Source organism: Lolium rigidum, chromosome 7 (genome assembly GCF_022539505.1).
Source record: "Lolium rigidum isolate FL_2022 chromosome 7, APGP_CSIRO_Lrig_0.1, whole genome shotgun sequence".
Taxonomy (NCBI): Eukaryota; Viridiplantae; Streptophyta; class Magnoliopsida; order Poales; family Poaceae; genus Lolium; species Lolium rigidum.
In genome coordinates, this window is record NC_061514.1 from 14,267,461 (window position 1) to 14,281,188 (window position 13,728).

General features: G+C 44.1%; 1 pseudogene; it reads left to right on the top strand.

The window, feature by feature from the left end:
* The first annotated feature begins 862 nt into the window (after positions 1-862).
* LOC124670932 overlaps positions 863-13,728 on the top strand; it is a 53,583-nt pseudogene continuing 40,717 nt past the window's right edge.

Sequence of the window (13,728 nt, forward strand, 5' to 3'; positions counted from 1 at the left end):
GTGTATTATTTTTGAAAAAAAATAAAATCGAGTATTATTTGTAGAATTAATGGGAAAATGATATTATGAAATTTATTTTCGCTAGATCCGCCCCGGGGACACAGATGTCCATACGGGTTCTGCTAAAAAAAGATGTCCATACGGGTGAAGGGTTGCGACCATGTACGGCGCTTGGATAGAAATAAGTATAATATAATTCTAACACTTCCATGTTGCGGTGGAGTCGAACGGAGGAGAATCGGTGATCAATTTTCTTTGTGATGACCGCTCCTAGGTTCGACTCCATCTATGCATGAGGAAAGAAATAGTTTGTTCTAATTAATATATGAGCCCACGATATATGCAACAGGGTGCATGGAGTGAGCTGGACAAATATACATTTTATTTGCCGTATCTGAGTGACACTACGCTTGCCCTAAAGAAAAGATATGGTACATAATGAATGCACTTAATTGCTAAATACTTTAGCAAATCTTATAAATTCTATCGCATTAATTTCATTTTAATATTATAGAAATTAGTATTCATGTCACATCCATTATAAAAAGGTCTTCTCTTCCGCAACCCACAAGATTACCAACCATATACAAAATTTTCTATAGATCACCCACCACCCATATGACAAAGATGTTGATGAGATCTGCGGCCGTGATGCTTCTTTTGACCCTCACCTTCGTTATGCTTTCATCCGGTAGGTACTCAGTACTTCTTCCACTGTCGTGCACCTATGTTGCTTAATTATTTTTAGCAAAGCCTGGCCAGGAAATGTTGTACGACTATTTAGTTGTATATTCTTTATATGGTTCTATATATACATTTTGCAGATTTGGCGGAAGCATGGTGTAACGCTCGAATTATCCCCATGACAGAAAATTGCAATGACAAATCTTGTGGGATGGTGTGCCAGAAGGAGACGGAGCGTATGCCATGCCCAAAATGCGTCCATGTAAGCGGCACCACGTGCATTCACGATGCTTGCGACTGCGAAATATGCTCAAATAATTGATCTATCTATCTTTTCTAGTAGGGATCAAGGGACGTGTACGAATGCTTAATTTTTTAGAAAAGTTATATATAAAGCTTCCTTTGCAACAAATGAATAAATATATGGTTGTCCTCCATCAATATACTCTCTCCGTCCCGGTTTATAGGGCTTACTCGTATCCCAAGATCGTTAATTTAATAATATAATATAATATTTATGCTATACAAATTATACCATTAAAAAATATAACATCTAAACTTTCTAATGATATATATTTTGTGTTATATTGGTTAAATTTGCGATCTAGGGATACACGCACGACCCGTAAACCGGAACGGAGGTAGTACAACTCTTATGTCCTTAGAATTATTGTTTCCAACAATCCGGGCAGATAAGGTTAACAAAGATCCACCCATGGAACAGCTGGGCATGGGCATCCCGACCCGAAAATCCCGGGCCGGGCCGAGTCAGGCTTGCATGTCAGGTCGGGTTCGGGTCTGATTTTGGAGCCCGAACGTCGAGCCGGGCCGGACTCAGGCTTGCAGAAAACGTGATTTAAGCCTAGTTTGGGCCGGGCCGGGCTGGGCTTTTCTCTGCTCGGGCCGGGTTCAGACCCGATTTGTATGCCCGAAGGTCGGCTCGGGCCGGGCTCGGGTCTGGGAATTTAGGTTCGGGCTTTTTTGGGCTTGGCCCGAAACCCGGCCCGACACGAGGAATGCCCATGTGTTTTGTATGTAGGTCGAGTCCTAGGACATTTGGCGTGCGTGTGCAGGGTCCACCATGGTGATCCGTAGAAGGATGGACATTCGCATGTGACAGTTCGTCACTTTTTTTTGTGTGAATTCGGAACTTTATTGATTACTCGGTATGATTAAAATCACTCCTAAAAGTACTAGAAAGCGCCATGAATGAGTTGTTCCTAGAGTTAGCTAATTATTTAAAAAATTATACGATTTTTTATTCATTTCCACAAATAGTACATGATTATGGGATTTTACAAAAATCCTACAGCCTCGGCCACCAAGACGCCGACTAGAACCTATCGGCCATGGCGATACCGAGCATGCCCTTGTCGGCGTTGCTTAAGCTGACGGGCTTGTCGGCGGTCACATCGACTCACAAGTCCTCATCGTTGACGCCAACATGAACCTATCAGTGTTGGCGTGGCCATGGCCGACATGGTGCTCTTGGCGTGGGCAAGTGCGAAGTTGCATGATCAATGCAATATGTCAGTGGTTACCCTGATTTAATCAGTAGTGTGCACCCTAGAACCCCGCTTCAACAGTTCCCGCCACTTTCTCCCTCCATTTATTGTCCCGCCACCATTTGCCGCTATTTCTTGCCACATCTTCTATAAAATCAGGCGTCGAACCAGTGCTCCTACCCCTTCTCTTCCTCCCGCCAACTCTTATCCACCATGAGTGTGCCTAGCTCGTACCAAGGCTTTAGGCCGAGGAAGATGAAGGATGCAAGCTTTCACTCGGGTGCGAGAGAGGAGTGATAAGTGGAATTTATGTACACTTTATGCATAATTACCACTCGTCTCATGCTCAAGCTACAACTATGCCTATTATACATGATTATTGGTTTTGATTTATCTTCGTACGAGTTTTGCACAACTAGTAGTTTAGGTAGAATTTTATCACTTTTCCTTGTCTTTGATATGCGTAGGTGTTATGGAAGATTCAGGATAAACATAAGAAGAGGAGTAAAGAGGACATAATATGGAGGAGCTACATGTGCCAGACTTAGCCATTTGAGGAGTGGGAAAATGTGATTTTTTTCATCATCTCAAAATGAAGATCTAATACCATAGTATTGTAGCTCTCTTTCATACGAGTCCAATGAGTCAAAGGAAACACCTCAATCAGAATTTGTATGAGGAAATGGCAGCCAAAATACCAAAGCAATCAGAGAGTTTGACGACCATTGGTACGGTCACAACCTGGCCATACCACGGTTTCTAGGCGACATAAACCTTGCGAGCTTACGCGTCTCTTCACATAATCTACCCTGATTGTTCCTGGATCTTCCCTAGGTAATTAGGACGGTATAGGTGGCTATTGGGGACCCTCCTAGGCCTATATAAAGGAGGGGGGGCCAAGGGAGAGGCCATCACCCCATCCGCGCCATCACGGTGGAGCCCTGCCGCTCCACCACCTCCATTGATAGATCTTCAAGACCATCACCATCAAGGCATCTGAGGAAGAGGAGGAGAAGGGGTACACCGCCATCACAATTGGGCACCAACCCTTGGCTGCGTGCTCCGGCCATCATAGCCATCTCCATTAGTGCCTCCATCTCTCTCTCCATAGTTTGTGTATTTGTAAGATCGAACATGGTTTTGATATCAATAATATATTCATCTATGTTTTGTTGCTCATCCATGTGTGATTGATTGATTTGGTTCTAGGTTAAGGTACGATCTACTCCGCTAAGTTAGAATCTATGGTGATATAGTATTTATATACATGAGTTATAAAATGAGTTCACAAGATCCTTTGACCCGGAATTGTACTTTTGCCTTGCGAGTGACACACGAGAATTACATATAGCACACATAGTGTAACAACCCGGTAATCAAATGGGGAAAATTAATTTGTCTAAAGAATCTCTTGTAATAATGGATCATACATATATTCGTACGCCCATCTAGTACTAGTGAGATCGAAGCCTAGAAACCACATTTCATTTCATTCAGTCCTACAACCTACAATCTCTTAAAATTGAAATTATTGGTCTAGTTTAATTTCAGTACTTTGTTTAAATTGTTGTTCTTATCCACAACTAATTTATTTAACTCTCTTGTTGATTATAGTAGCTCCGTAGTAACTTGTAGAGTAGGCTACTTCCAAACCACAGTTTGGGTGTGAATATGGTTGCATTGAGAACGCAGTTGCGGGGTTGTGTAGTTTCCATCCTGCAAAGCTCCCATGAGATCGATCTTATAATAAATATTTTGCTGCTACAAGTATTGCAATAACCCTGTCTTGGTGCAGGAAACCGGTCATTAAATTGGCGTCGTTGCCGACGAGCAAAGCGCTTGATCATTATCTTCCCAATTACACATAGTTTATTAAAACTTTTGTATTAAATTGCTATTTGTATTACTGTATTCATTTATCTTCAAACAACTAAAAAATTATAAAACAAAAATTTAGTAAAACTTTTTCTACTAATCATGTCTTCCAAGATAACTATTTTTAACAAAAAATAGTGCTTGCAATGGAGGAGACAAGGGATAAAAATATTTCAGGTTTGAGAAAGAGTTATGCCACATTAAAAGGATCACTGATTTGGGTGGACAATTGTTTAACCATGCTAAGCGTCTCTTACATATTAGACTGTTTACTGGCGATCATTTGCCTGATGTGAATTTATTGATTTTTGGACACTAGAGTTCTGTTTGTAGACTTTTTTCTATCTATTTTGCGACAACTCCTTCTTAAGCTTTTCTGTTTTTTCTCTTCACCATTTCAGGCGCTCGAAGCATTGTAGAAGCTCGAAAGGAGTGTTGACACACTAATTGTGATCCCAAATAATCGGTTGTTAGTTGTTGCTGACGAAAATATGCCCTTGCAAGACGCGTTTCTCCTTGCAGATGATGTCCTTCGTCAGGGTGTCCAAGGAATATCAGACAATATCACGGTTGGTTTTCCCCTTCCTTGTGTTGCAGTAACCTATTTGTGATGATATAATACTATCGTGACAACTTTGCGGATACATGGGCTTGTGGATGTTGATTTTGCCGATGTGAAAGCTGTCATGAAAAATTCAGGAACTGCCACGCTCGGGGCTGGTGTTTCTTCCAGCAAAAACCGTGCACAAGAAGCTGCTGAGCAGGCAACTCTTGCCCCTTCGATTGGGTCATCCATCGAGGCAGCTACTGCTGTCGTGTACAATATCACTGGCGGGAAGGATTTTTTTTTTGAAAGGGGGGCAAAAGCTTTGCCCCAATCCATTAATTAAGAAGAGAATTGTCCAGTTAATTACCGGGAAACTGGACGAAAAGACCGTTACAACGACACCACCAACAGCCACAAACACCAGCAACACCAACAACACAAGAGACTACTCCCAAGCCAAGCAACTCCTACAACCATAAACTTTACAGACAAAATACATCCATCAACCAACTGCGGACTCGTTTCTTGTGGCGCCACTTTTACGCTTACGCTTTTGAGGTACTCTTTCACCTTCTGGATTTTGCCCCTCGAAGACTTATCCTCTAGGAGGCGAGCAATCTCCTTGCTAGATCCTGGACTAGCCGCCTCCAACCTAGCAAGAAGGTCACCAAGCTCCCTAGCAAAGAGCGCATCAGAGTTAGGTGCCAAAGCGCTTGACTTGATGACCTTATCACCACAACAGCTTGCCTCCACCGGTGGTGGTGTGGAAGCCACCTCCGAGGTCACAAGCGAGTCCACCTGCAAGTGAACCATCGATAGAGGAGGGGAGAGGCCCTCACACAGCTCCTGCAGGTCGGGCATGATCTGGATCACATGCATGATCACATCGATGTCCTCGCACTCAGAGCCAACTAGCACATCAGGTTGCGGCGACGGGGATGCCCGAGGGGAGAAACAACCAAAGAAGCATTCCTCCTCCCCAACCATATTCGACTCCACATGGGCCGTGTCATCAATGGCTTCATCACCAGTCTTTGACGCCACTGCAGCGACTGCATCATCATCAACAATCACATGCGACTCATGCTCAGAGGACTGATTGCGCGTAGTTAACACGTCCGTTGGGAACCCCAAGAGGAAGGCATGATGCGCACAGCAGCAAGTTTTCCCTCAGTAAGAAACCAAGGTTATCGAACCAGTAGGAGTCAAGAAGCACGTCGAAGGTTGATGGCGGCGGGATGTAGTGCGGCGCAACACCAGGGATTCCGGCGCCAACGTGGAACCTGCACAACACAACCAAAGTACTTTGCCCCAACGAAACAGGTGAGGTTGTCAATCTCACCGGCTTCTGCTGTAACAAAGGATTAGATGTATAGTGTGGATGATGATTGTTTGCGAGAAAACGAGTAGAACAAGTATTGCGGTAGATTGTATTCAATGTAAAAGAATGGACCGGGGTCCACAGTTCACTAGAGGTGTCTCTCCCATAAGATAAATAGCATGTTGGGTGAACAAATTACAGTTGGGCAATTGACAAATAGAGAGGGCATGACCATGCACATACATGATATGATGAGTATAGTGAGATTTAATTGGGCATTACGACAAAGTACATAGACCGCTATCCGGCATGCATCTATGCCTAAAAAGTCCACCTTCGAGGTTATCATCCGAACCCCTTCCGGTATTAAGTTGCAAACAACAGACAATTGCATTAAGTATGGTGCGTAATGTAATCAATAACTACATCCTCGGACATAGCATCAATGTTTTATCCCTAGTGACAATAGCACATCCACAACCTTAGAACTTTCAGTCACTGTCCCAGATTTAATGGAGGCATGAACCCACTATCGAGCATAAATACTCCCTCTTGGAGTTAAGAGTAAAAACTTGGCCAGAGCCTCTACTAATAACGGAGAGCATGCAAGATCATAAACAACACATAGGTAATAGATTGATAATCAACATAACATAGTATTCTCTATCCATCGGATCCCAACAAACACAACATATAGCATTACAGATAGATGATCTTGATCATGTTAGGCAGCTCACAAGATCCGACAATGAAGCACATAAGGAGAAGACGACCATCTAGCTACTGCTATGGACCCATATTCCAGGGGTGAACTACTCACTCATCACTCCGGAGGCGACCATGGCGGTGAAGAGTCCTCCGGGAGATGATTCCCCTCTCCGGCAGGGTGCCGGAGGCGATCTCCTGAATCCCCGAGATGGGATTGGCGGCGGCGGCGTCTCCGGAAGGTTTTCCATATCGTGGCTCTCGGTGCCGGGGGTTTCGCGACGAAGACTATATGTAGGCGGAAGGGGCGGGTAAAGGGGCGTCACGAGGGCCCCACACGCCAGGGCCGCGCGGCCAGCACCTGGGCCGCGCCGCCCTGTTGTGGCGGCGCCTCGTGGCCCCACTTCGTAAGTCCTCCGGTCTTCTGGAAGCTTCGTGTAAAAATAGGACTCTGGGCGTTGATTTCATCCAATTCCGAGAATATTTCCTTACTAGGATTTCTGAAACCAAAAACAGCAGAAAACATCAACTGGCTCTTCGGCATCTCGTTAATAGGTTAGTGCCGGAAAATGCATAAATATGACATAAAGTATGCATAAAACATGTAGATATCATCAATAATGTGGCATGGAACATAAGAAATTATCGATACGTCGGAGACGTATCAGCATCCCCAAGCTTAGTTCTGCTCGTCCCGAGCAGGTAAACGATAACAAAGATAATTTCCGGAGTGACATGCCATCATAACCTTGATCATACTATTGTAAGCATATGTAATGAATGCAGCGATCAAAACAATGGTAATGACATGAGTAAACAAATGAATCATAAAGCAAAGACTTTTCATGAATAGTACTTTCAAGACAAGCATCAATAAGTCTTGCATAAGAGTTAACTCACAAAGCAATAAATCAAAGTAAAGGTATTGAAGCAACACAAAGGAAGATTAAGTTTCAGCGGTTGCTTTCAACTTATAACATGTATATCTCATGGATATTGTCAATGTAAAGTAATATAACAAGTGCAATATGCAAGTATGTAGGAATCAATGCACGAGTTCACATAAGTGTTTGCTTCTTGAGGTGGAGAGAGAGATAGGTGAACTGACTCAACATAAAAGTAAAAGAAAGGCCCTTCGCGAGAGGAAGCATTGATTGCTATATTTGTGCTAGAGCTTTGGTTTTGAAAACAAGAAACAATTTTGTCAACGGTAGTAATAAAGCATATGTTTTATGTAAATTATATCTTACAAGTTGCAAGCCTCATGCATAGTATACTAATAGTGCCCGCACCTTTTCCTAATTAGCTTGGATTACCGGGATTGTCATCGCAATACACATGTTTTAACCAAGTGTCACAAAGGGGTACCTCTATGCCGCCTGTACAAAGGTCTAAGGAGAAAGCTCGCATTGGATTTCTCGCTTTTGATTATTCTCAACTTAGACATCCATACCGGGACAACATAGACAACGAGATAATGGACTCCTCTTTAATGCATAAGCATGTAGCAACAATTAATGTTCTCATATGAGATTGAGGATATATGTCCAAAAGCTGAAACTTCCGCCATGGATCATGGCTTTAGTTAGCGGCCCAATGTTCTTCTCTAACATTATGCATGCTCTAACCATTAAATGAGTGGTAAATCTCCCTTACTTCGAGACAAGACGAACATGCATAGCAACTCACATGATATTCAACAAAGAGTAGTTGATGGCGTCCCCAGGAACATGATTATCGCACAACAAGCAACTTAATAAGAGATAAAGTGCATAAGTACATATTCATTACCACAATAGTTTTTAAGCTATTTGTCCCATGAGCTATATATTGTAAAGATAAAGAATGGAAATTTTAAAGGTAGCACTCAAGCAATTTACTTTGGAATGGCGGAGAAATACCATGTAGTAGGTAGGTATGGTGGACACAAATGGCATAGTGGTTGGCTCAAGGATTCCCTCTCGATACAAGGTTTAGGCTAGCAAGGTTATTTGAAACAAACACAAGGATGAACCGGTGCAGCAAAACTTACATAAAAGACATATTGTAAACATTATAAGACTCTACACCGTCTTCCTTGTTGTTCAAACTCAATACTAGAAATTATCTAGACTTTAGAGAGACCAATTATGCAAACCAAATTTTAGCAAGCTCTATGTATTTCTTCATTAATAGGTGCAAAGTATATGATGCAAGAGCTTAAACATGAGCACAACAATTGCCAAGTATCAAATTATTCAAGACATTTTAGAATTACTACATGTAGCATTTCCCGATTCCAACCATATAACAATTTAACGAAGAAGATTTAACCTTCGCCATGAATACTATGAGTAAAGCCTAAGGACATATTTGTCCATATGCAACAGCGGAGCGTGTCTCTCTCCCACACAATGAATGCTAGGATCCATTTTATTCAAACAAAAACAAAAACAAAAACAAACCGACGCTCCAAGAAAAGCACATAAGATGTGATGGAATAAAAATATAGTTTCAGGGGAGGAACCTGATAATGTTGTCGATGAAGAAGGGGATGCCCAAGGCATCCCCAAGCTTAGACGCTTGAGTCTTCTTAAAATATGCAGGGGTGAACCACCGGGGCATCCCCAAGCTTAGAGCTTTCACTCTCCTTGATCATATTGTATCATCTCCCTCTCTTGATCCTTGAAAACTTCCTCCACACCAAACTCAAAACAACTCATTAGAGGGTTAGTGCACAATTAAAATTTACATGTTCAGAGGTGAAATAATCATTCTTAACACTTCGGACATTGCACAAAGCTACTGAAATTCAATGGAATAGAAAAATCCATCAAGCATAGCAAAACGAGGCAATGCGAAATAAAAGGCAGAATCTGTCAAAACAGAACAGTTCGTAAAGACGAATTTTATTGAGGCACCGAGACTTGCTCGGATGAAAATGCTCAAATTGAATGAAAGTTGCGTACATATCTGAGGATCACTCACGTAAATAGGCATAATTTTCTGAGTTACCTACGGATAATTAGGCCCAGATTCGTGACAGCAAAGAAATCTGTTTACTGCGCAGATAATCCAAATCTAGTATGAACCTTACTATCAACGACTTTACTTGGCACAACAATGCACAAAACTAAGATAAGAAGAGGTTGCTACAGTAGTAAACAACTTCCAAGACTAAAATATAAAATAAAAGTACTGTAGTAAAAATATGGGTTGTCTCCCATAAGCGCTTTTCTTTAACGCCTTTCAGCTAGGCGCAGAAAGTGTATATCAAGTATTATCAAGAGACGAAGTATCAACATTATTTTCACAATTTATCCCATTGGGTATCTTAGATGATCCCTTATCTATAGTGGTTTTAAGGGCTTTATCAATTTTAGGCCTATAATAGCTTTTTGGTTTAGGCCCCTTAGAGATATACATGAACCTTTGCTCCTTTCCCACATAAGCTTTCTCTCTAAACTTTATAGATGAAAAGGTTGAACCCAATGTTCCCATAGCCTCTTCAAGTTCACTAATCCTTTGGGTTTGATTATCATGAATAGCACAAGATTCTAAGATGGCGATTCTCTCATTAATTCCACCTAGAGATTTATCAAGTTTATCAGTGCTATCAAGTAATGCTCCCAAAGTAGTATCAATACTTGGAAGGTTTTGCTCTATGGTTTCCAACTTTTTCATGACATCTTCAAGAGAGGTTTCAATTTTAACTTCGTTAACAGGTGGTATTCCAAATAAACTCTCAATAATGCAACTAGCTTCTAAAACAGGAGCGCCTAGGAAGTTACCTCCCGCGAGACAATCAAGAACATACCTATTCCAGCTAGAGATACCAACATAAAAATTCTCGAGTAGGATAGTGGTGGAGTGTTTCTTAGTGCACCTATTATGGGCATCACTGATTCTATACCAAGCATCTTTTAAACATTCTCCCCCTTGTTGCTTAAACGAACGAACTTCAACTTCAGGATTACTCATTTTAGCAGTAGTAAATAAAGCAAACTAGATAAAATAAATGCAAGTAACTAATAATTTTTTTTTGTGTTTTTGATATAGAGTGCAAGACAGTAAATAAAGTAAAGCTAGCAACTAATTTTTTTGTGTTTTGATATAATGCAGCAAACAAGAAAGTAAATAAAATAAAGCAAGACAAAAACAAAGTAAAGAGATTGGATTGTGGAGACTCCCCTTGCAGCGTGTCTTGATCTCCCCGGCAACGGCGCCAGAAAAAGAGCTGGCGTGTAGTTGACGTGGGAGTTAGAAATCTTTGTGGTGTAGCTTTTCTTCGATCCCCAGCAACGGCGCCAGAAAAAGAGCTTGATTGCGCGTAGTTAACACGTCCGTTGGGAACCCCAAGAGGAAGGTATGATGCGCACAGCAGCAAGTTTTCCCTCAGTAAGAAACCAAGGTTATCGAACCAGTAGGAGTCAAGAAGCACGTCGAAGGTTGATGGCGGCGGGATGTAGTGCGGCGCAACACTAGGGATTCCGGCACCAACGTGGAACCTGCACAACACAACCAAAGTACTTTGCCCCAACGAAACAGTGAGGTTGTCAATGTCACCGGCTTGCTGTAACAAAGGATTAGATGTATAGTGTGGATGATGATTGTTTGCGAGAAAACAGTAGAACAAGTATTGCAGTAGATTGTATTCAATGTAAAAGAATGGACCGGGGTCCACAGTTCACTAGAGGTGTCTCTCCCATAAGATAAATAGCATGTTGGGTGAACAAATTACAGTTGGGCAATTGACAAATAGAGAGGGCATGACCATGAGTATAGTGAGATTTAATTGGGCATTACGACAAAGGACATAGACCGCTATCCAGCATGCATCTATGCCTAAAAAGTCCACCTTCAGGTTATCATCCGAACCCCTTCCAGTATTAAGTTGCAAACAACGAGACAATTGCATTAAGTATGGTGCGTAATGTAATCAATAACTACATCCTCGGACATAGCATCAATGTTTTATCCCTAGTGGCAACGAGCACATCCACAACCTTAGAACTTTACGTCACCGTCCCGATTTAATGCGGGCATGAACCCACTATCGAGCATAAATACTCCCTCTTGGAGTTAAGAGTAAAAACTTGGCCGAGCCTCTACTAATAACGGAGAGCATGCAAGATCATAAACAACACATAGGTAATAGATTGATAATCAACATAACATAGTATTCTCTATCCGTCGGATCCCGACAAACACAACATATAGAATTACAGATAGATGATCTTGATCATGTTAGGCAGCTCACAAGATCCGACAATGAAGCACATGAGGAGAAGACGACCATCTAGCTATCTGCTATGGACCCATAGTCCAGGGGTGAACTACTCACTCATCACTCCGGAGGCGACCATGGCGGTGAAGAGTCCTCCGGGAGATGATTCCCCTCTCCGGCAGGGTGCCGGAGGCGATCTCCCGAATCCCCCGAGATGGGATTGGCGGCGGCGGCGTCTCTGGAAGGTTTTCCGTATCGTGGCTCTCGGTACTGGGGGTTTCGCGACGAAGACTATATGTAGGCGGAAGGGCAGGTAAAGGGGCGTCACGAGGGCCCCACACGCCAGGGCCGCGCGGCCAGCACCTGGGCCGCGCCGCCCTGTTGTGGCGGCACCTCGTGGCCCCACTTCGTAAGTCCTCCGGTCTTCTGGAAGCTTCGTGTAAAAATAGGACCCTGGGCGTTGATTTCGTCCAATTCCGAGAATATTTCCTTACTAGGATTTCTGAAACCAAAAACAGCAGAAAACAACAACTGGCTCTTCGGCATCTCGTTAATAGGTTAGTGCCGGAAAATGCATAAATATGACATAAAGTATGCATAAAACATGTAGATATCATCAATAATGTGGCATGGAACATAAGAAATTATCGATACGTCGGAGACGTATCAAGGACTCACATGAAGCAAACAAGTCTGCATGCCCCACAGACTCGGTAACACGCACCAGTAAAAGCTTCAAATTAGTCACCTCATCACGCAAAGGATGAGCCACCTCTTCGACGCGGGCATCGACAAGCTGAACAAGCTCTGTGCGCAGCAAGGCAAACTGGGAATGCAAAGCAGAGTCCAAACTGTTGTTGGCATTAGAATCTTTGCAACACCGGGAAGGGGACCTAGGCGGTACCATCACACTCAACGACGAGCGGCCGACCACCTCAGCCCAACTGCGGGTCAGCGCAGGTTGACAAGGCTGGACAGATGGGGAGGAGCTCCTTTGGCCAAGAGCATGGGTGACCGGAGAACGATCTCTAGGGGCCGGAGAGCGAGCGCGGCAGAATCTTTCCCGATGCCCAGGGCGGCGGCAACGAATGCACCCGAAATAGTCACGACATGCGCCGACCTTGTGGCCATGCTCAAGGCAACGAAAACACCTTCCTCGAGCCCATCGCTTGAAGGCGAGGCTACGCTCGAGACCTTCCCTCGATGGCTCGGGGAAGCGCCCTGGCTGGAGCGGCGCCCCCGGTCCACATGCACCCAACCCTCCTTAGCAGTAGCGGCAGCAGAGAGGCCGCCGAATGCCAACGTTGAATAAGGACCAAGCAGAGGAGGATCCAACTTCTCAGACGCTATCTCCTCAAAGAGCACATCGTCGACACACTCCATCTTCTCTTGCGATTTCTCCCCATCGCGCACATCCTCGGTGCATTGAGCATCACCGGAGACACGACCTTCCGTCAGGAGCAACGACAAAGCTTGGGTAATCTTCTCAAGCAGCGGCATCGACAGGGACCCGAGCCCCTCAACCACCACGGCCGGGTCACGGAGCTCACCAGGAAGAGGGCGAGAAGCAGCAGGGTATGCCAATGCTGACTTCCTGAAACGACGTGCTCGACGCATCTGCCCACCAACGGCTGGGTCTGACCTGCGGCGAGCAAGGGCCGCCGCAGCAAGCACGGCGGCGGGCACCGGAGACAGGGAGGTTGTCCCGGCGGACGGGGCCCTCGGTGGTTGCAGCAGCATGCCAGCCGGCCAGACGAACGCGCCGTGAGCTCATCCAGGGCCGCCCATGGAGGTGGGCGCTGCGACAGCTTCGTCGCCAGACGATGCCCTATGCAGAACCGACGACGGCGACGAGGCAAACCAGAACCGCAGCAGCCCCTTCGAT